Source organism: Heterocephalus glaber, unplaced genomic scaffold, assembly GCF_053883595.1.
Source record: "Heterocephalus glaber isolate CG9 unplaced genomic scaffold, H.glaber_assembly_v1.0 deba00001773, whole genome shotgun sequence".
Classification (NCBI taxonomy): Eukaryota; Metazoa; Chordata; class Mammalia; order Rodentia; family Bathyergidae; genus Heterocephalus; species Heterocephalus glaber.
In genome coordinates, this window is record NW_028258463.1 from 7,754,344 (window position 1) to 7,775,732 (window position 21,389).

The 21,389-nt window shown below is 54.2% G+C and overlaps 1 long non-coding RNA gene across 1 annotated transcript; it reads left to right on the forward strand.

Annotated features, from left to right (window-relative positions):
• Positions 1-8,119: 8,119 nt before the first annotated feature.
• LOC101713761 (uncharacterized) lies at positions 8,120-19,367 on the forward strand. Its single transcript, XR_002387746.2, has 3 exons — positions 8,120-8,262; positions 16,411-16,728; positions 16,819-19,367. It is a non-coding gene; the product is annotated as an uncharacterized LOC101713761 (long non-coding RNA).
• The last annotated feature ends 2,022 nt before the right edge of the window (positions 19,368-21,389 follow it).

Sequence of the window (21,389 nt, forward strand, 5' to 3'; positions counted from 1 at the left end):
CACTTCTCAGATAAAGTACAAACTGCAAAGAAATATATGAAAAAATGTTCAACTAGTCATTCATGAAATGCAAATTAAAACAACAGTGAGATTTCACCTCACTCCAGAAAGAATGGCTACCATCAAGAAATCAACCAATTGTGCTCACTTTGGCAGCACATATACTAAACAAAGAAGAAATCAACCAATTGGAAGGCTGGGGATTTAGCTCAGTGGTGCTGCTGCCTGTCTTGCAAGTGCGAGGTCCTGAGTTTGAGCTCTGGTACTAAGAAAAGTAAAAAAATCAACCAGGGCTGGGGATTTAGCTCAGTGGTTCCGCCGCCTGCCTTGCAAGTGCAAGGACCCGAGTTCGATCCCCAGTACCAAAAAAAAAAAAAAAAAAATCAACCAATTGCAAATGCTGGAGAGGCTGTGAGGAAAAAGCAACACTTCTCCACTATTGGTGGAAGCGCAGACTGGTGCAACCACTGGAAATCAGTGTGGAGAGTCCTCAAAAACTAAAACTAGACTCATACCTATCACCATGCACTAAACTAAGATAGAAGTGGATTAAAGATATAAATATTAAAACAGAAACACTAAACTTGCTGGAATATAAGTTAGATAGAACTCTTGAAGACATTGGCATAGGAAAAGACTTCATGAACAAATCCTCAGTAGCACGGGAACTAGCACAAAGAATCAACAACTGGGGTCTCATCTTATTAAAAAGCCTCTGCACTGCAAGAGAAACCACCAACAGAGCTAACAGACAACCTACAATGTGGGAAAAACTTTTTAGCAGCTCTACCTCAGACAAAGGTCTGCTATCTAGAATATATAAAGAATTGAAAAAAATCAGACCCCCCAAATTCAAAGACCCAATTCAAAAATGGGCATCTGAAGTGAACAGACATTTCTCAGACAAAGAAGTAAATGCAGCAAATAAACAAAAGAAAAAATGTTCAACATCACTGCTCATTCGAGAGATGCAGATGAAAACAACACTGAGATTCCACCTCACCCCACAAAGAATGGCTGCTACCAGGAAATCAACCAATAACAAATGCTGGCAGGGCTGTGGGGAGAAAGGAACCCTTCTCCATTGTTGGTGGGAGTGCAGACTGGTGCAACCACTGTGGAAATCAGTATGGAGATACCTCAAAGAACTAGGACTAGAGGTCCCATTTGACCCAGCTATCCCCCTGCTGGGTATCTTCCCAAAAGAATTAAAAGAATCATACCACAGTGATATATGTGCACCCATGTTTATAGCGGCACAGTTTGTAACAGCTAAAGCTTGGAAACATCCCAAGTGCCCATCAACTGGAAACTGGATAAAGAAGATATGAGGTTTTTTTTAATAAAATGGAGTACTACTCAGCCATAAAGAATGAAAAACTAGAGTCATTTATAGTTAAATGGATGCATATAGAGGCCATACTCTTTTTTTTTTTTCTGGTACCAGGGATCGAACTCAGGACCTAGTGCTTTCGAGGCAGGCGCTGGAACCACAGAGCTAAATCCCTGGTCCCTAGAGGCCATCCTCTTAAGTGAAATAAATAGGACACACATGTGTAAATACTGAATAGTTTCTTTAGTGTGAGAAACTGATAGCGTAAACAGGGGTTAAAATGATTAAAATGAATAATTGATAATTTGAAATAAGAAAAAAGGTCCAAAGACGAAGAGGTGAAGGGAGGGGAAGGGGAAAGGAAAGGAGGGAAAGGAAAAACTATGAGAAAAGAAAAAAAAATGGAAACAATGTCTGTGTAAATAGGGAAGGGTGAAGGGGGTGAAGGGTGCACAGGTAATGGGGAAAAAAATAAGAACCAAGATACATCATGCACAGGTACAAGCACCCAATGATAAATGTAAACGAATTGTGTACCTAAAATGTACCAATAAAAGAACTTAGAAAAAACAAACAAACAAACAAACTAAAACTAGAGGTTCCATTTGGCCCAACTAATCCCCTTCTTGGTATTTTCCTGAAAGAGTTAAAAGCATCATATCTCAGTGATCTATGCACACCCATGTTTATAGCAGCACAATTTGTAATAGCAAAATCTTGGAAACAGCCCAAATGCCCATCAACTGATGAATGGATAAAGAGGATGTGGTTTTTTATTCAATAGAGCAGTACTCCGCTATAAAGAAGAATGAGCTTCGGACATTTATAGCTAAATGGATGGACATTGAGATCACACTCTTAAGTGAAATAAATCAGACACACAAGTTTAAATACCGCATTGTTTCTCTGGTGTGAGAAACTGAAAGTGGAAATAAGGACCGAGCTGTATAATGGATGCTGGGAAATGGGAAGGAAGTGTTCAAATGGGAAGGGGAACAAGGGAGGAGGGAGGAAGAAAGGAAAGAAGGGAAAAGAAAACAAGTGAAAATAGAAGGAAAAATGGAAACAGCTTTTGTACAGCGGGAGGAGAGGGGGCTTGAGGGGGGAATGGGATAAAACAAAATAAAATTTATTAAAAATAAATAATAAGCTCAATCCCTGGTACAAAATAAATAAATAAACAAACAAACAAACAAATAAATACTCCCCCCCAAAAAAATTTTAAAAAGCAAACACAAAGCGCATCCAAATGAACACATTTTCATGATCTATGAAAAGATACACAGTCACCCTCACCCGGTAGTCAGGTAAAGGCAAAGAAACTAAAGAAAAATAACTCTTTTCTATCATATTGTCACAAATGACAAATGATAAGAAATGAGAGGGCCGGGGATTTAGCTCATTGGTTTCACCGCCTGCTGAACAACCGCAAGGACCTGAGTTCGATCCTCCGGCACCAAAAACCCCCCCAAAAAACAAAACAACAAAAAAATGAGAATTACTGCAGCTTTTGTGAGTGTATGTGATTTTGGGGGCTTGAACCCCAGGACTTTGTACCACTTGCTAAATTACTAAGTTGCCCAGGCTGGGTTTGAACTTTGAATTCTCCTGCCTCAGCCTCCCAGAGAGTTGGGAATTACCAGCCTGTGCCACCATGCCCAATTTACTGCAGCCTTTTCCAAAAACGGGTTGGGGATGTGGCTGAGTAGCAGAGCACGTGGTTTGCATGCTGGAGGTACTGGATTCACACTTACTTCACACTTGCTGCGGGCACACTGGCTCACACACACCCCCATGCCACAGACTGGCATCAGTTACTGAAGTTTAAAATGCTTTTATCTCTATGACTGTTTCTATGTCTATAAAATGTTTGTCTCTCTGTTTCCGTCTATAAAAATAAATGGAGGTCTCTTGTCCTCCTGTTTATGTTTAGAGGCGCACAGAGAGAAAGGTAGGGAAAATGCACCAGGCTGTGGACCCTGGTTACCTCTGGAGAATAAAGCTTTTCTCTCACTCACCTGTTACGGGTTTCGTGTTGTGTTGTGGGAGGTTTTGTTGTTTTTTGGTACTGGGGATTGAACTCAGGACCTCAGGACCTTGCACTTGGGAAGCAGGCATGGCGCCACTGAGCTACATCCGTGGCTCTGTTTTTTGCTTTGTTTTGTTTTGTTTTTTTGAGATAGGGTCTCACTGTGTAGCCCAGGCTGACCTTAAACTCACAGTGATCCTCCTGTCTCAGCCTCCCTGAGTGCTGGGATGACAGGTATCAGCCCCTGTATGGATTTTATTTTACTTATTAATCATATCTTTGGGGAGAAATTCAGTGGAGGAAAATGTAAAACACAAATTTTAAAAACTCATAATGTTGGATTCAATATGTCTACGTTAAAAGTAAATATATTTCGGGCCGGGGATTTAGCTCAGTGGTTTCACCATCTGCTGCGCAAGCGCAAGGACCTGAGTTCAATCCCTGGTACCAAAAAAATAAAAAGAAATCAAAGCAGGGCATGGTGGTGCAGGCCTATAATCCCTGCACTTGGGAGGCTGAGGCAGGAGGATCGCCTTGAGTTCCAGGCTAGCCTGGGCTACATAGTGAATTTAAGGATAGCCTGAACTACAGAGCAAGACCATCTCAAAAAAAAAAAAAAAAGTCGATATATTTCAAATGAATGGAAAAATCCCTCTGCTGCCCCTGCCCCCACACACTCAGGAGTCCCCAAGAGACTCCACCCTGACATGTCCCAAGGGGACTTCTGGTCTCTAGATGTGAACTATCTGGAGGCTGCTGCCTAAGTCCCACCGGTCTACCCCTAATGTCTGGAAGTTAGTGATTTCTGAATGAATGAATGATCTATTTCTTTATTTCAGGGGAGTGACAGTGTCTCGCTATGTAGCCCAGGTTGGCCTCAAACTTGCAATGATCCTCCTGCCTCAGCCTCCCAAGTGCTATGATCACAGGCTTGCCATTGTACAGGATTATACCACACCGGGGTGCATGAATGAATTCTTTAATTAAAAAACCCTTCACCTAAGAGGAAATCCAAGTGATCAATAAACATGGAAAGGTGTCCACCTTAACTACGCAAAAAAGAAATGCAAATTATCAAAACAAAACAAGGGCCGGGGATTTAGCTCAGTGGTTTCGCCACCTGCTGCGCAAGTTCAAGGACCCGAGTTCGATCCCCGGTACCAAAAAACACACCCAAAAAATGAGCAAACAAACCAGAAAATAACAAGTGCTGGTGAGGATGTGAAGAAAGGAACACAGCTGTGCACTGCTGATGGTTTTGTTTTTCCGTCTTTGTTCTGTGGGGGCCAAACCCAGGCCCTGAGGAAAAGCTAACGAGTACTCTCCCCACTGATCTCTGCCCCCCCTGCTGAGGGAACCGCCACATGGCTCGGCCATGGGGAACAACAGTGAGGAGGGACCCCCAAATTAAAACCTGAATCTCCATATAGCTCACCAACACCGCTTGTGAGTTTCTACACAGAGGGACTGAAAAGGGTCCCCGGCAGGTATTTGCTGCCCTGTTCACAGTAGCCAAGAGACAGAGGTGATCCCAGCGCCCTCCAGTGGATGAGTGGAAAAACAAACGTGGCTCTGAACACAATGAAATACTACTCAGCTGTTAAAAAGAAGGAAATGCCACCCTATGCTACCACGCGGATGGGCCTCGAAGGAAACCAGTCAGAGGGACAAAGGCGGCCACACTGCATGCAGTCCCTACGGTGTCCAAACTGGGAAAGACAGGAAGCAGAATGGGGTTACTAGGTGCCGGAAGACGGGGAAACAGAAAACAGAGCTCACTGGGTATAAAACCTCTGTTTGGCAAACTGAAAAAGGCCAGGCACTCTGAGGCCCAGCATTGCGAATGCACTCACACGCTGAACTGTGTAGGAGGAGCGGGTAGAGGCGATTGTGTTGTACATTCCCACCACAAGTGTTTTGGGGGGTTTTTTAGGGTACCGGGGATCAAACTCAGGTCCTTGTTCTCGCAAGGCAGGTGGCGGAACCACTGAGCTAAATCCCCCGCCCCCATCACAAGTTTTAAAGGCACAAAGCCAACACGAGCCATATTTCAAGATCACTAGACCCCACCGGAACGACTGACGTGGCCAAGACAGGCAGTTCCAGTTATTGTCAAGGACACAGCACCACTGGATCTCACATGCATTGCTGGGGGGCAACTGTCTCCCCACAGTCAGTGTCTGTGGCCTACCACTGCTGTTATTTCCTCTGGGTCTTGAGGTTCAGGTGCCCCATAAGAGACACAGGAATGCTCCTAGCAGATTCTTCAGAACAGCCCCAAGCCGGAAATTACCCAGAAGTCCACCCAGAGTGGAATGGGAAAATACAGTGATACAGTCACACAATGGAGCCGGGTGTGGTGGTGTAGGCCTGTGACCCCAAGATTCAGGAGGCAGAGGCAGGAGGGTCTCTGCAAGTTCAAGGCCAGCTACATAGTGAGTGCAAGGTTAACCTAGACTACACAGAGTCCCTGTCTAAATAAATAAATAAATAAATAAATAAATGTCACACAATGGAATATGACACAGTGATAAAATAGAGCAAATAAAGAGAGCAATAAAATAGAGCTGCTGTCCATAGTTATGTGGATAAGTCCCCTCCCACAATGTTGAGCACATGAAGATTAATGGAATAGATTTCAAATCCATGACCTCATTTATGTGAGTTTCAAGTATAGACAAAACAAATCTAGGGCAAAGCCAGGTGTGGGGTGGTGATGCCTATAATCCCAGCACTCAGGAGGCTGAGGCAGGAGGATCGCTGTGAGTTCCAAGCCAGCCCGGGCTACATAGTGAGTTCAAGGCCAGCCTGGACTACACAGGGAGACCCTGTCTCAAAAAACTAAAACAACCAACCAACCAAACAAAAAGCCAAACTAATCCAAGGCAAGAAGATAGAATAATGGTACTTTAGGGGTAGGTAGGCATTAACTAGAGGGTCACCAACTGAAAGCAGGGATGGGAGCCTCCAGGTAGGAAGCAGATGTCTTGATCTAGGTGGTAGTTACACAGATATGCACATCTGCAAAAATACATTGAGCTGCACACTTAATTTTAATGCCTTTTACTCCACATGAACCATATGTTAATAACAAGGATAGAAAAGAACAATAGAAAAACAGACCCTTGGGCTGGGGATTTAGCTCAGTGGTGCTGGCGCCTGCCTTGCAAGGGCAAGGTGCCGAGTTCAATCCCTGGTACCAAAACCGAAAAAAAAAAAAAAAAAAAAAGAAAAACAGACCCATTCAATGAGGCAAAGTTTAATTTGTCTTTTCTTCTTCTTTTTTTTTTTGGTACCGGGGATCAAACTCAGGACCTTGCCCTTGCCAGGCAGGCGACAGAACCACTGAGCTACATCCGCAGCCTTAATTTGTCATTTCTATGTTTTATGTTTATATGGGTACAGAATAGAATCGACATTTGGATGTGTTTGTGTTGTTTGTTTGTTTTTCAGACAGGGTCTCCTCATGTAGTCCAGGCTGGCCTTGGACTCACTATGTAGTGTAGCCTAGGCTGGCTTGGAACTAGTGGTGATCCTCCTGCCTCAGCCTCCTGAGTGCTGGGATCACAGGCCTGTGCCACCTCGCAGGGCTATTGGATATTTTTCTTTCAGCAGTTCAAGCTCACCAACACCTATCAATGGGAGGAGACTACAAAGGCGAGAGGTGACTCACTGGGTCAGCTTGATACCATTTTACAGAAGTAAAAATAGAGGCCTAAGGAGGAGAGAGTGGAGGTTGATGTCCCACCATGAGAGGGTGGCACAGCTAGGTCTAGAACGCAGTGCCCAGGTGCACCTCTGCTGCCAACTGGACCATGGCTTGTAGGGAGCAGCTGGACTCTGGGTCCTTGGTCCCAGCTGGCTGAGGGGAGGCATGGAGTCTGAGGCCCGCCCCGGCCCACGAAGGTGGGGACTCTACTTGTTTCACTATGTAGCCCGGGTTGGGCTCGAGATCCTCCTGGCTCAGCCTCCTGAGTGTTGGGATTACAGGTGTGGGTCACCGACTGCAGATAGGTCCCAACCTCTCTAGTTCTGAGAGGGAGACAAAAGAGGCTCCTGCAGTTTCAGGGTGCCTCTCTAGTGAGCCTCAGAGCCAAACCGCAAAGGCATCTGGAGGGAAGGTGGTTTGGAAACTTCTTTGACCTTGCCCAAGGTTGTTGCCTGCAGCTTCATTTGTTCTGGGCGTCAGCTGGAGGCTCTGGGGACCGAAGGAAAGGGTTCCGGTCTCCGTGAACTCTGCGGGGCGGGAAGTCGAGGGCAGGATCGGGCCGGCCGGGCGGGGTGCGCGGAGGCGCTCCGTCCTCAGCCTGGGTCGCTGCTTCCCGGCTGGCGCGCGGCCCCCTCCCCCCCCGCTCCGGGCCCCGCCCCTCCCCCTCACATTCCCAACTCCCAAGGACACTTGTCGCGCGCTGCAGACGCCTGGGCTGCCTCTGTCCCCCATCAGCTTCTTCTTTTGTCTTTCTGGGTGTGAGGGTTTCTCTGGGCCGCTCCTTGGGTCTCCCCCCCCCCCCCCGCGCGCACGCTCCTCGTAGGGCGCAGGGCCCATGCCGGCCTCGCCACGAGGGATCCGACGGCGCCCGACGGCGCCCGGGGCACGCGTGGGTGCGATCGGCGGGGACCCCGCCCGGGGGGACACTGGGGCCAGAGGAGTCAGTCCCTGTCCCGCCCCCACTCCCGGCGCCGGGACGCGGCGCGCGCGAGCCTTGCGCGCCCCAGCGCTGTTGGCGCCACCGCGCCAAACCCGGACGCGGCCCCGGAACCTCCAGGGGGCGGGAGCGGGGGCGAGGGTGGGGGCGGCGACCTGGGGCCGCGTCCTCCCGCCCCCGCCGCGTCCCCTGCATCCCCAGACGCCCGAGTTCCCGCGGCTCAGCAGGACGCGGGAGGACGGTGCGCTGGAGAGGTAGGTGAGGGCCCCGCGCCCGGTGTCGCAGCGACCGCGCAGATCCGAGCCGCGGCGACGGAACCGCGCCTGGCGGGGCGGCGGGAGTGGCCACTGGGGCCGCAGTTTAACCTTGAGCCCCAGACGGACCGAGGCCCTGGCGAGGCCTCAGGGCGCCCTGGAGACCCCTCGCCTGGCCTCCTCCTCGCTCCCGCCCGAGCGCATCCGGGCGAAAGAGGAGCTGGGGCGGGGGTCCCCGCGCTCCCCGCGTTCTCGGGCGCCCCAGGCCCTGCCCCCTCGCCTGGTCCTCCAGCTCCGGGCCCTGGGTCCGAGTGGATGCGGAGGCCGTGGGCGGCCTGGAGAGGGAATCCCGTGGTCCGCCTAGAGCTCCGGCCTCCAGGCCCCCGAGGTGCAGAATTAGCTCTCCCGCTCCCTGGCTGAGCCCCGGAAGGGGTCGGGGAGCAATGCCTGCAGTCGGGGCACCCGGGCTTCCTTCCCCTCCCCCTCGCGGACTCGAGTGGGGACCGGGCTCTGCGCGGGAGGGGACGCCGGGCGCCGCCATCTTCCGCGGAACTCACAGGAGCGCCGGGGTGCGGATTTTGTGAAGAGGCCTGGGGTTGGGGCAGGCGCCTGAAGGCTGGAGAAGGACGGGAAAGGGTCGCAGTGTGTATGCAGACGCTGCCAGCGCAATGCGAAAATTATTCATCTTTCCAGGGGCGTGGAGAGACGCACGCGGAAAGAGGGGTGCGCTCGTGGGTGTCGTGGGGTCCTCGCCGCGTGGGGGGAGTCTCGGGGCAGCAGGGTCCCCTCTCGGAGTGGGCACCCACGCCGCGAAGGTGGAGGAGTCACAGAGACGCGGGCAGCGGGCGGGGCGCTGTGCCGGCCACTGCATTGTGCCCCTAACAAAGGTGGCAGGCGGGAAGTTTGTGGGTTCACCCACGCGTCCCTCGCAGCTCCCAGAGACCCCGCACATCCCCGGTGCCGAAAACGAGCAGAGCCGGGGCTCTGCATCCCGGGGAAACCGGCACGAAAGAGCTGCCCCCCCCCGCCCAGCCCCGTGCTCTTCCCTGCGGGACCAAGGCGCCTCTACCCCGACCAGTGCCGGCTTCCCGAGCAGAGCTGCCGCCGTCGCTGGGAGCCCCCGGCACCCCCACTCGTACACGGCCCCCCAGAACTGCACGGAGAAGCCGCCCAGTCCCGGAGAGGGCAATGAGGGGCGCCCTAAGGAGCCTCCTCTGCCACACTACGGGGGAAAGACCCAGCCCAGCCGCCTCCGCTGCCACCTGTGAGCCACAAGGAAAGGCACTGGGCCCCGGCTGGGTCCCTTGGCCGGGGAACTTAGTCCCCACGCAGCTTGGCTCTAACTGCAGCTCTCCCTGGGTAGATTAAAGCTCGAACGCTGTCCGGTTAGAAGGAGAAGTCGATTATCTACTGGAATCCTCTTCCTCACTTTCTTCGCCCCATCTGTCTCCTACTCCCAATTTTCCCCTTCCCTTTCTCCCCAGACACAGAAAGACAGAAAATGTGCGGCCTTTCTGGGTTTGGAAGCAAAAGGAGGGCTGTGATTCAGAGCCCCAGGCCACGCAGGGGGAGCCTGCCCTCCCAGCTCTGGGTCACTCGGTCTCACAGTGCCTCTCTGCACCCCAAGATCTACCGCTGTCTCTTTCTCAAGGGGAGCTAACAATCTGGGGCTTCTGCAGTTTTCAAAACTGAGAGAACTGCTGTCGTTATTGGGGTGATCAGATGGGGAGCGAGGCTGCAGCTTGGGAGCCCTGGGCTAACAGAGAAAGGAGCCCCGAGGGCCAGGAAGGGGACAGGGCCAAGGCCTGCCACCCCCTGAGCCCGGGCTGGGCTGGGCTCACTCTGACTCTGCCCAGGGGACCCCTAGGCTCTTTACCAGGTGAAGGTGAGATCAGAGGCTGGAAGCCCAGGTCCCCCTCCTACATGATGCTCCTAGGGCTCCAGAAGCCACCCAGAGCCCCAAATCAAGAATAGTTGAAAGAAAAAAAAAAAACTGAAAACACTCAGATATATTACTAGCTGAGACATCACTGGTGCATCCTGAAAACGGTAGGTAAGTCTGTCTCCTGGCTGTCTCTCAGGGTCCCAAGCTATTGGCCACGTGGACTGAGGGCTCTCACCTCCTCTTCACACTTCCCTCCCCAGCCAGGGCATCTCAGAAAGTCACCTCTGGCTTTTTTGTAGAACCGTGAAATCCTACAGTTTTCAGAGAGTTTCAGACTCCTTGAACTGCCCGTTAAGGCCTTCCTACCTGGATTGATCAGGGAGGTTTGGGGGAAGTGCGGAGTGTAGATCTTTATTCCCCGCTTCTCTTCCTATCTCCCCTAACCAGGTAGCCTTCACCTTTAAACACACCCACGTGCCCAGAAATCAAAGGGCAAAGTTATTCAGGGCCTAAAAATTGGGCCTGGACTACTTTTATTTTTCCCAGAAAGTTACTGAGTGGCCACACTCAGCCCACTCTGTCTTTGCTTCCTCCACCCTCTCCCCAGGCAGAGTTAGCAGAGAGCAGCCTTTACCTTGAAGCGGCGGTCTTTAAGGCCAAAGCACCACAGCACCGGCCGGCCAAGCTTTGTGCCCCAGTCCCTGTCTGGGAGCCACCCTGAGTCGCTTCCATCCAGATCTCTTCTTTTGAAGTACACCCGGCCTGGTGTTCTGTTCAAGGCTGAATTGCATCGTGGCTGGAGTGGAGAAAGGTGCTTTATTTTGAAATAACCTGGATATTAAGCAGTAGTACTGACCCAAAAATCACCATTGGACTGGAAAGGTAGCTTAGTGGCAGGGCATTTGTCTGGCATGCGTGAGGTCCTCCTCAGATGCCCAGCGTTACTAAGACGAAACAAATCCAACACAGCCTCCCCTACCGTGAACTCCCAAGCCTCAACTCCCTCTCCCCCCAGTTACCGAGGGGGCCAGTGCAGACCCACAGGGCCTGGCCAGAGGGCCGGAAATTCCTGGAGGGAGCTAGAAGTCAGTGCCTAGAGGTCCCAAGCTCTGAAAACAAAGAGGGTCCACATTTTTCCTGCTCAGCCTCTTACCTCTCCTCAGTCCCTTGCCTCCTTGGCCCGGGGGCCCAGATCCTGAACTGCGAGGTGAGTCGGAGAGAACCTGGATCCACGCAGCCGCTGCTCCCGCTCTGCTCTCCTGTGCCCGGCTGATCCCGCCGCAGCTCCCCGGGGAACGGCGGCGTCACTGTCGAGGAGACGAGTGGTCGGGGAAGTCTCGACGAGGGAGGGGAGGCCGCTGCGACGCCGTCCGGGCAGATTCCCCAGCGGACCCGACGGCGCGCACCGGAGCACAGCGATCTCCGGGCCCGGCCCTGCGCCGCCAAGCCGGCGTCCGTCCGGAGAAGGCGCGGGGCACCTGGGGTGCGTGCGCTTCCGGCCCCGGCGGCGGAGGTTGGCACCGCAGGGCTGGCATCGGGAAGCCAAAGAGGGTCTGGCTCGGAGCCCCGAGCCCCAGCAGCCGGGATGAGGGAGGGCAGGGATTTTAGAAAGGAGACTTTCAAATCCGCCTTGGTGTCCTGGGATTTAAGGGGCGACGGAGGTGGCAGTTACACGCCCGGTGCGCCCCGACTCCGCGACGCCAGGGGCCTGGGCTCAGGGACGGGGCGATGAAGCGGGGAGCGGCTGCGATCGCGCCCAGCAGCGCCTCGCCCCAAGCGGGATCCCCAGGCCTGCGCCCCGGCGGCGGAGAAGCCCCTGGCGCCCGGTTTCCTGCCAGGTTGGGGACTGGGTCCGGGTCTCGGGGTCTCAGCGCCCTTGGCTCCCTTGCTCCCACCATCAGCCAAGGCCCCAACGGAACCCGGCCAGGCCCGGCGGAGCGCAGAGCGGCAGCTCCGTCCCCCGGAGCCAGCCGGGCACAGAGCAGACGGAGCCCGAGGAGCTGTAATGGGGCGGCTTGGAACGAGGGGGCGCTGACGAGGTCGTTACCCCGCGGTGCAGATGGGAACGGGTCTCCCGCCGCCTCTGCCGCCCCTGGGGCCCTTTTGTGGGTTAGGGACGCTCCACCTCCTCCAGCTCTTTCCACTTCGCTGTCGTTCTCCATCTTTTTTTCTGATGGCCCTCTAGGACCCCCTTCTTTGTCCCTCCTTCTAGCTGTTTGTCCAGCTGTTCCTTGTAACCTTTGCGGGGGGGCCCTTGGGGGCTGAAAGAACCCGGAGGTCCTGGCCTCTGCACGAGGGCCTCCAACGCCAGGCTGTAGTTGTGGGAGCTGGAGACCCCGAAATACCCATCCCGCCCAGCGGAAAGCTTTTGGGTGGGGGGAGACAGCTCCTGAAACTTTCAGCGTGGACATGGCAGGAAATGGCAGGAGCAACGCTCAGCCCGGGAATTTGGATGGGAGGCGCAGGCCTGGCAAGGCCCTAGCCCACCTGGCAGGCGTGCGTGAGGAGGGAGGGGCTGGGGGCCGCCTGGCCTCAGTCCTGTGATAGATGCACAGGTGCCTGATATGCCAGGGAGGGACCGGTGAAAGTGACCTCCCTGACCTTGGGGTGCCCACCATGGTTCCCTTCCATTTGTCTGATCAGAAGTCCATTTCACTCCCTCCCTCTGCTTCCTATTTTTGTTTGTTTGTAGGTGAATGGTGGATGAAAGGTTCTTAACATTTTGGGGTCTCCTATTGATACTTCACATTTTGATCAGAAGTCCTGATTCTCTCCTACCTGCTCCCCCAAAGCACTTAGGCAATACTCACCAAATCCCATGCATTCCGACGGTCCTGACTTCCTATTCTCAGAGTTCCCAAGGGCCTGTGACCAAACACGGTCCCTTCATGTAGACTTCACTTTTTGCCTCTGGCTGGAGCTCTGTGCTTGCCCGGCCAACCTTCACTTTTAAAAACAGAGCCACAGCCAGTACTGTTCCGGTCCCTACCACTTGCTGTAGGGACTGAGGAGAGAGGGCCCCCGGGGACAGCAGGAAATGCTTCCCTGGGGAGACCTGATCTTGGACTCGCAAGTGGCTGCCAACTGTGGATTGAGGCGAACTTCCATGTGCTAAAACCCTACTGGAAATGAAGGCTCTCCACAAACCACTCTCTAGCTGATCTTTCCAGCCCGGAAAATGGGGATTGGGCAATAGAATGTTCCTTTGCATCCCTTGTGGATTCATCTATTTGGGATTCCAAATTTGCATCGGGCTGAGGACCCAAGCCAAGTTTTGAGAATGCTGAACTCTATACCAAAGAATTTGTTCCTAAACATTTCGGTAATCTTGTTTGTAGGAGCCAGGCAGCAGGTAACTCCTGACAATCCCAGGGTACTGCCTGGTTTCCTCTGGCTTTATACGTTGTGGTTTATTTCCACACAGAAATCCCAGAAGGACTTGGGTTTTCTTCTCTAGCTTAGCAAAAGTGGCCTGGCCTTCTCTCCAGGAGAGCCGACCAAGCTGGATCTCCTGAAAGGAAAGTCAGGCTTGGAGTCTGGGAAGTGACCAGACTTGCATTTTCTAGAGCTCTGTTCAGACAAACTAGGGGAAATGGAAGTTATCTGGTTTATGGTCCCCCTCCCTCGGCACACTGGCCGCTAAGCCCTCCTGGCTGCCCCTCAGTTGTCATGTTCTTCAAGCAGAGGGCACTGGGGGGACTCCAGCCCATTCCTGGCTGCCACAGTGACCCCCTGCCAGCCCACCCGTTCTGATCTGTGACTGGAAGCCAATCATTGGCTGGTAGTGTTCAAACCCCTGCCTGAAAATAAAAAGAAAAAAAATAAACAGTTTTCTGCTTGGGACACTTTAAACTGAATAACTCTGGCCGTGAGAACCTGACCTAAATGGTTTTAATCAGAGCAGAAGAAACATATGCCCATTTGCTCCTCCCTTTACTAATTAAAGGGAACTAATTGGTGTTCTCAGCAACTTCCGACTGAGGGTCAGGAGCCTCGAGTCATCTTCCCCCTGCTTGCTGGGCTAGGTCCCGCCCTCCCCCTAACGAGGTCCCCACCCCACTGTGGAGTTGGCCTCTTTCCTACAGACAATGGGGAGGGGTGCAGCAGACCCTCTGGCTCCACCCCTGCTCGGGACTTTGGCCCTGAAGAGGAAAACGCTGCCATTGGCCACGAGTTGTCGCCCCCAGCAGGGCTGTCCCCCTTCTCCTGGCCCTGGACTTGCTCCTGGAGTCAGACCTCTCATACTCCCCCTCCCTGCCAGATCAGCTCTGCCAAGTACTGAGGTGTGGCTCCCACGGGCCCCCAGAGCTCAGCCCAGCACTGGGCACACAGTGGGCGGGCGCTCAGTAAGTGCTTGCTGAATGTGGAATAAGAGTCCCCCGACAGGCAGGCGAAAGTCTCTGTCTTGTATGGAGAGTTTCTGGGGAGCGTGGGGCGCTCGGAGGCCTGGCTGCCCCAGGAAATGGGCAAGACCTGGTTTTTGTCAAGCATTTCTCAGAAGCCCCATTTAATGCCAGCTGCCTCCCTTCTTGTCTAGTCCTTTTCTAAGACAGGCTGCCCTTCACCCAGCCAGGGAAAGGCCTCACCCTGACGCGAATGAATACCTGCCCCCCCCACCTCTTCCTGCCCAGGTCCAGATACTTCAGCTAAATAGGAGTTTGAACCTGAAATGAGCCAGATAATTGCCCCAATTCTCTGATCCTTATTGAAGAGGTAGTTACAGGCCAAGGGGTTCAAGGGGCCTCACTTTTATGGACATTGCTCTAAGTCAAAAGAATACATTGTACACAGGCTGACTCACAGCCCTAACCTAGACTAGGGCTGAGAACAAAGCAGCCTCCTCCTCTTCCTCCTCCTCCTCCTCCTCCTCTCCTCTTCCATACTAACAGTTACTATTTATTTATTTTTTAACAGTTACTATTTATTAAATGACCCCCCCTGCACCAGGCATCTTGTTAACCCCAGGCACATTAATTAATCATTGCAACAGTCATAACAGTACAGACACCCAGATTTTGCAGATGTGGAAACTGAAGAGTTACTTTTCAGGCATGAATCCTGTGTGCGTGTGTGTGTGTGTGTGTGTGTGTGTTCAGTAAGGTGGATGTGACACAGATATCAATGTTCAAGGATGTAACGGGGATAGGAATAAAGAAAATCGAGAATGAGAAGATCTTAAAGTTTTGCAGTACCTAACGCGTTCGTGGCAGGCAGTTTCCCCTGCCCCGCAGTGAACCCACAAGTGAGGCAATTGGCCGCTCATTCGGAGACCAAGTGCTTTCCCTGGCAGTGGGCGGTAATGAGGCCGCGGTGCGTTCGCTGTAGCTCCTTCCCCCCACGCCTGTGCGCGCGCACACTCGGGCGGCAGTGCTGACAGCACACATCCGACTCCGTTCTGCCTCCAGAGCCTTACGACCCAGCCTTGGGAATGAAAATAGGGTTTGGAGGGAGAAATAATGTGCCCGAGGCCGAGGCCGGATGGGGCTCAGCTGCTCCAGATGCGGCTGGGTAATTAGGCCCGGCTGGGAAGCACCGGGGAGGCGCCTGCCCTTTGCTGTTGTCCCGGGGTCCAGCCCACCCCTCTACCCCTTTCCTGTCCTGCTGGGGACTCTCAGGCTCCTCTGTGCTAGGAACGGCCTTGCCACGAGGGGAGGGGACAGGGGCTGGGCCTTCCTGCCCCGTACCTCCCAGGTCCTGGGCGGCCCTGGCTTCAGATTCCGGCCGGCTGCGTCCCAGAGGAGGCCTCTGCACCTGCCCACCCAGGACTGCGGGGAGTCCCATCGGGTCAGGCCGTGACTGCCACAGGCCCTCGCCTGGGTTCATGTCGTGGTGAGCCGGTCTTCTTCATCCAGGCCTTCGAGGGTCCCAGGCCTTTGCCAGGATGCTGCTGCTAAGGTTATAAACTGGCTTTTCCTGGAAGAGAGGGGCTGGGTTTGTCCCGGCTCTGAATCCTGAGGCGCTGCCCCCAATCCGGAATCCAAGACACCCCCCCCAAAAAAAAGAAACCCCAAACTTCCAACAAAGACAACCCCTCCAAGGCTGTCTTTCTGCAAATGATTTTTGCTTCCGAGAAAGACACGTTATGTGAGGTGGACGGACGTGGGTCTTCTAGTGCAAGTTGGGGGTGGTGTTAAAGATGCTGCGGGGGAGATAAAAGGGGGTTCGGGCCCCTGGTGTCCGTCTGGGGGGCGGCCCTGATTAGCTGTCCCTTGCGCTCCCGGCCCGGCCCGCACTCCTCTAATCCTGTTTCTCTTGCTTGGCAGAGGGCGCCAAAGGCGACGCGCCGGCGACCAGCTCCTGGCCGAGCCCCGGGGCCTGCAGGAACCCGCCCTTCCCCCCCAACCCCGCGCGGGCCGCTGAGCCTCGGGACCTGAGCCTGGAGAACTCGGCCCCAGGGCGCCGCCTAGAGGTCGGTCGCGGCCTCGGCCTTACTCCCCGGCGACCACAGAGCTGCCTGCGCCAGCTGCCGCCAGAAATTACAAACAAAACAAAACAAAACTAATTCCAAGCTTGGCCCGGAGGCTAGGCTTTTGGCACCTCTGACTTTTCCGAAACGGCCTCCCCTCTGCCCTATAAGAAAGGTCAGGAAGGAGAGAGGCACCCGGAAGGGTCAGAAATACTTATTCTTTGGGCTCTCAGTGGAAGAGGGGCTCAATTTCTGTTTCTTTCAGGACCTGTGTTCTGCGCTGCCTCTTATGATCTAAGCTGTCCAGCCCCCTCCAGTGGTGCTAGAACTGCTTTATCTTCAAGGAAGAAGAGAAGCCAGAAGTCCCTGAATCTTGCAGCTTGGCCATCGATTTTCTGACTAATTTGGAGATGGACGTGTTTTTGGAAGAGTATTTGGAAAACCTTTTGGGGTGAAAAGAAGTTCCTCCGTGGCCTCTGCTCGCTGAGTAACCGAGCTCAGTGATGCATGAACACTGCTCTGGAATTTGAAAGTTGGCTGCTCTGGGGCCAGGTGACCTTGAACAGATACAGTGGGCACCTGTAGAAAGGGTCTGAGGGGTCTGTTGGCTCTGTGCAGACTTTAAATTTTCAGACTGAGCAGTGGCCTGGGCTCTGGGGATGAGGGCTGGGAAGGCGCAAAGCTCCTAAAAATGCTCGCAAAGTGTGTGCGTGCGCACAGGTGTGTTGCACAAAAGCTGTGGTGTCTTCCATTTTTCCAGAACCCCAGGGAGTGGCAGAGACCAAGCTGGTAAGGGCTGGGAGCCAGCACTGCCTCAGCCCCATGCCAGGCGCCCCAGGAGGGGATGGAGGTCAGCCCTGATTAGCCTGGCAGCTGCTGACCCCTTCGGCCTCCCCTCTGGCTCCTCTCTGGCTCCCAGAAGCAGATCCTAATATAAGTGACTGCATTTTAAAATTTAAAAAGTATTGTATGATACACAGCAAAACTAGGGAATTGGGATATGTAAGGTGGAGGAGATCTGGAGGTCTCCCAGGCAAATCCTGGAATGTGAATGTTGGATGGGAAGAAACTGCTTCCTGTGCTCCCACTGCTAAGAGCTCCCCCTTCCTCGCTCTTGGTGCCAGGAAGGGGGCGAGGGCACCCCCTCCACCACCACAGCACTGCTACCTCCCGGCCAGGCTGGGGCCGAGCAGGACAGCACACTTAGCCTTCCAGAAAAATTCAAAAGTGCTAGGACACAGCCTGGTGTTTTCCAAGCCATTGCATTTTAAATGTTTTATTTATTTATGTATTTATTTTACTGGGCATTGAATCCAGGGCCTTTGCATTGAGCTATATATCCTCAGCCCCCCTTTTCTTTTTTCTTTTTTTTTTTTTTTAATTTTGAGACAGAGTCTTGATAAGTTGCCCAGGCTGGGCTCCAACTTTCGATCCTTCTACCTCAGCTTCCCAGGGTGCTGGGATGACAAGCATGCACCACCACGCCAGGATCATGTCATTTTTCATCTGTTTTTAAAAGAACACCTCCAGCAGGGCTTCGGCATTGTTTTCTGGGGGGCGGGTGGGGCTGGCTGTGCAGGGCTGCACCTGTGAGTCTGTGGGACACCAGCCCCCCTCCTGCATGTCAGGCCCACCGAGGGTCTCACACTGGAAGCTGTGGTGTTCGGTGGCTGAATAACTTCGACATGGTTTCTATGCCTTTGTTCCCCCACCCAAAAGAGCCCTGTGCAGGTCCCTGAGGTGGACCAAAAAAAAAAAAAAAAGCAAAAGCAGCAGTCAATAACTCTGCTCCCAGTTATTTCAAATTCAAGGCTTTGAAAAATGATCTTTTAAGTTTTGCTTTACAGTAGCAAATCCAGATTCCACAAAATGTCCAGAGCAGAAAAGAACTACATCGAGGAAAGTTGAGGCCCAGGCAGCGGTTGGTTTCATTTGGATTTGGGGTTTGTTTTTTGGGGTTTTTTTTGGTACTGGGGATTGAACTCGGGCCCTTGCGCTTGCAAGGCAGGCGGCAGAACCGCTGAGCTAAATCCCCGGCCCTGGATTTTGTGTCCTTTAAGAAGCCAGGCAGGAGCAGGTTTGGGCACCCGCTCAGAGGCCGATTTGGACACCACTCTATGCCCAGCCTGACGTTGTCACTTCCCCTGCCACCACGCATTGCGGCCCTTCGGGTGTCCCCTGCAGGAGATCAGCCAGCTTGGTCCCCGAGTCCTCCAGTCTTATCTCCTGTCCCCCTCCTCAGGCACTTGGCAACAAACAGGCCAGGCCGGCCAGCAGGGCAAAGGTCTGGCAGCTGGAGGGGAAAAAAACCAATCAGACAAAAAACCCGCATTCAGCGGAAAGGTGCAAAAATGGAGGTCCCAGGCTGTGGCTGGGGGAGCTGTGGCTGTGACTCACGAGCTCCTCTGGGGCTGGGAGCCTTGGAGGCCCCGGGCGTGCTCAGGACCCTGGGAGGCTAGGCTCAGGACAGGACCCTCATCATTGCCAGAGGCCAGAGGCGCAGGCCCTGGGCGTCCCAGCTGCTTCTCCCCACGCGGACAAAGTTCGTGCAAGCTGCTTCTTGGGCTGGTAAATTTGCTTTCCTTTTCTTTTAACCTGGCCCCCACCCAGGGCCGTCTTTCTTTTCCAGCCAGGAGGGGATGTAAACCGTTTGAAGTTCATCAACACGGTGAAGTTTTATTGGATTTCCGGTCCCCAAGATTTATACCCAAGAGGGGGAGTGGGCGGCCAGGCAGACTCCCTCCTTACCTCGGGGTTTCCCTGCCGGACACGTGGCCGCTCAGACTGTCGCCTCTGGGACAAGGCAGGAGGGGGCCAGGGTGACCTGGATGGACTGGCTCGAGCAATGCACCTGGTAACTGGTAACGGCGGAGTCGCGGTCCCCACTCCCTCAGGTGAGGTGCTGTCTGTGGAGCTCGGGTATGTGGTGTCTGCACACGGTGAGGCACGGGGGGGGGGGGGGACACGGGTGGTAGGGGAGAGGGCCCAGTCTGTAGGGCAGGAGGAGGAAGAAGCGCACATGTGCCCTGGGTCCCGGTCCCAGTGCTCTTGTCACCTGGGGCAGCTCCTCAGGTCTGTGCCGCCGCCGCCGAGCCCCAGACCTTTCTGCAGCCTGATTTCTGTCCATCCAAGTCACTCTGCTGCCCCCTCCGAATCCCCCTTTTCCCTCTGCTCCCCAGGGGCCCCGGTACTTACTGACACCCCTTTTCCATCTCTTTGTTGCTTTCTTTCTCCGCACCACGTCTCCCCACTCCCCTGGCTACAGCCCAGTCTTAGAGCTGGGGACCTTGAAGGGCTGGAAGATTTGACCTCTCAGAGCCTCCTGGGTGGCCAGTGACCCCGAGCACAGGGACTGGCCAGGTGGCTGGCGCCCGTGGGTGTACCTTTGTAACGGGGCGAAGCTGTGAGTCCTTTCATCTGCGGAGAGTCCCCACTTCAGTGACAGATGCCAACCAGGTATCTCCAAGCGGCCCTGCCTGAGCTGGAGTTGGTTAGAAAAACAGAAGTTTCTGGAATCTGAGTCGCCAGGGCCAGCGCTGAGCCCCTTTCACCTACAGTCCTGGGTCCAGTTCTTCAGACGAGTTGTTTACTGGCAGCTGGGTCTGTGGGAAATAAGTGAAGCAGAAGAAGTAAGTTCAGCGGTAAGTGGGGCCATTCTGGCCTGCAGGATGGCCCAGGGGCCTGCCCCAGGGAGCCCCAGGCCTGGCGCTCCAACCGGGACTGCTGAGTGAATTAGGTAGTTTCATGTTGTTGGGCCTGGGCTTCTGAACACAACGACATCAAACCACCTGATTCACGGCAGTTACTGCTCCTCGCTTAGCTGGAGGAGTGGCGGTGGTGGCGGTGGCCGGGCTCAAGGCTGGGGAGAGCACGGGAGTTCTGGGGTGCCTTCCCACTGCTGGATGTGTCAGCGTGTTTGGGGCTCAAGCGGGGAGTGGGGAGCACTTAACTTTCCAAAGCCACCTCCCAGGCAGTGGCTGAGTCCTAACTTTGAGCCTCCAGCTCCAGGGTCTTGGGCTCCTGTCTGCTCTCAGAACCTTCCAGAGACTCCGAAACTCAACTCTGCAGTCACAAGTGCACAAAGGCTGGGTTTCAACAGGGGCACGGGAGGCTCTTGAGGTCCTTGTGACCTTTGGAGGACCAGGCTCCCCCTCAGCAGAAAGTTCTAGGTCCGTAAGAGGGCTCAATAGGCCCCTTTCGGAGGAAAGAGAAAATAGGATTCCTTGTGGCCTCAGCCTATACAGGCCCTCAGGGTCCCTCCTAGGGCCCCCTAGTGGGGCAGCAGCTTGCTCCAGGGAGCTTCCAGAAAGCTTTTCCTCTGCCGACCTCCAGCTGGCTCCTTCCCACCGGCCCCAGGGCTGGGCTGTGGGTCCTCAGAGCCGCTCCCTGGCAGGCTCCCGGAGAACCAGAGCGGTGAGGCCTTCAGCACAGACTGGTGCCGAGGGGAGACAGCTGGGCAGGGCAAGCTAGTTACCCTCTCTGACCCCAGCCCTCTTAGGGCTGCTGGCTCTGTGCCCAGGGAAGGAGTAACCAGAAGCGCTGGTGGAAGGCGGGTGGGGAGCTCCCAAAGCATAAGCTAACTTTTGTTCCTCCACTTTCCCCCCTGCCTGAGGCAGAGGAAATATGCAAAGGGGCCCAGGAAGAGGCTGGACCGGATGGGGCTCGGGTGGCGCCAGGCTGACGTGGAGGACAGGGGGCTCCAGGAACAAGGGGCCTTTGCTAGGACCCCTGGGGGACCTGCCCCACACATGGGAAGGCAGCCTCAACCCACTCTTGATACATTAGGGCCAACAGTGTTGCCCCTGGACATTTTGTCGCCTTGGGTCTGGGTCCAGA